This window comes from Ips typographus, linkage group LG5 (assembly GCF_016097725.1).
Source record: "Ips typographus isolate SLU linkage group LG5, UJ_Ityp_2.0, whole genome shotgun sequence".
Classification (NCBI taxonomy): Eukaryota; Metazoa; Arthropoda; class Insecta; order Coleoptera; family Curculionidae; genus Ips; species Ips typographus.
This window is the reverse complement of record NC_138426.1, coordinates 10,181,962-10,184,267: the sequence shown is the minus strand read 5'-3', so window position 1 is coordinate 10,184,267 and position 2,306 is coordinate 10,181,962.

Genomic DNA, 2,306 nt, shown 5'->3' with positions numbered 1-2,306 from the left:
ATATACCTGGAAAAATAAAGAATTACGTGTAAATATAAAACCATGAAAAAATACATTTTTTTAATAATAATAATAATACTTTCTAAAAATGTAAATAGTGAGGAACCTGGGATCTTAAATAATAGAAGAAAAGAATATTGTCTGATGATGCCTGTAACACTCAAAACTTGAGTAACTCCGTCAGGTCCAGAATTAAACAAACTTTGTACTTTTGTGGCAAAAAATCAAAAATACTGCCCTGGAAAATCACTTTTTTCCCAATACAGTAACCATTAGCTTATAACTGAGTTTAGAAGTAAATTATAATTGCATTTTATATGTCCATGGGTAAGGCTTTGTCAGTCGTGACATTTTAATTGCCTATTTGACACAAATTTATGCCTAAAACATCTCCATAATGCTGAAAATAACGCATTTGAACGCAGATTTAAAGGCATAAAAATTACTAAGCCTTTAAGATTGTCTGTATAGCTTTATGGTTGTAATTTTGACAGCTAACGATTACGTCACAAATGTCATATTTGGCGCTGTTGCCAGCATTGGTGAGTGATTTTACACAGATCTCAAGCATTTTGAAAATTATTTTCTGACAGCTTTATCAATGATTCTAGAAACATCTGTCTGTAATGACAAGTTGGAAAAAGAAGCTTAGAGAGGTTAGATGCAGTTATGTTACTACCAAAGTCACGTGTATTTTTAAAAATGTCACTTTTACAGCTCTCTAATTTTGGTTTATCAATGTGTCAAAGTTTTAACTACATTTTGAAGGTCACATGACTGTTTTTGACAGATGTTAATTGGCCTTTACAGTGTTAAAAGTCCAAAGTTGCAAAATTAATCTCACACGAATTGTCTCTCTAAATTTCTGCTTTCAAAAGTCGATTTACAAAATTTTCAACGTTTAAACTACATTTTAAATGTCATGTGACTGTTTTTGACAAGTGTCAACTGGCTATTACAGTCTTGTCAGTTGTCAGTTGAAAATTGCATAATCAAAGTCAAGTGACGTGTCCCTAACAATTTCAGCTTTCAAAATTGTCTCTAAAGTTGATTTACAGCATTTTCAAAGTTTTAAATTACATTTTAAATCACGTGACTGTTTTTGACAGTTGTCAACTGGCTTTTACAGTGTTGCAAGCTCAAAATTGCATTATCAAAGTCACATGACGTGTCCCTAACAATTGCAGCTTTCACAATTATATCTAAAGTTAATTTACAACATTTTCAAAGTTTTAAATTACATTTTAAATCACGTCACTATTTTTTATAACTGTCAACTGGTCTTTACAGTGGTGCAACTTCAAAATTGTATAAAATTGAAGGTCACGTGACCGTTTTTGAGAGTGGTTAGCTGGCCTTTACAGTGTTAAAAGTCCAAAGTTGCAAAATTAATGTCACACGAATCGTCTCTCTAAATTTCTGCTTTCAAAACTGTTTAAAGTCGATTTACAAAATTTTCAACGTTTAAACTACATTTTAAATGTCATGTGACTGTTTTTGACAAGTGTCAACTGGCTATTACAGTGTTGTCAGTTGAAAATTGCATAATCAAAATTATGTGACGTGTCTTTAACAATTTCTGCTTTCAAAACTGTCTAAATTTGATTTACAAAATTCTCCACGTTTAAATTACATTTTAGAAATCGCGTGACCTTTTTTGACAGTTGTCAACTGGCTTTTACAGTGTTGCAAGCTCAAAGTTGCATTATCAAAGTCGCGTGGTATGTCTTTTAAAATTTGAATTTTTTTCAACAATCGAAGTTTAATTTATCTATGTCTCATAGTTAAAACAACATTTTGAAGGTCACGTGATTGTTTTTGACAGATGTCAACTGGCTTTTACAGTGTTGCCAGCTCAAAATTGCATTATCAAAGTCACGTGACGTGTCTCTAACAATTTCAGCTTTCACAATTGTCTCTAAAGTTGATTTACAAAATTTTCTAAGTTCACACTGTTCTTTTTTTGGTCACGTGACTGATTTTGTCATTTGGACTATACAGTGTTGCAAGCTCAAAATTGCAAGTAATTCGTATTTTTGTCTACAATTCGAAAACTTTAAATCGATCAACATATAATTTTTTCAAAAAAAAAAGCAGCACAATTTTAAAAATATTTTTAATTTTTTAGCACTTAATTTAATTATTCTTCCGGATTTTTAGTGGATTTAAGCCAATTTTTAGCTTCATGTTAAACCAATTTTAACCTGCATTTTACTTTGGTAAACCGGTCCTTATCAGGATACACAATATTGCAATTTATGACTGAAAAGGACAAAAAAATTATTTCTTCTAGAACGTACATTCGA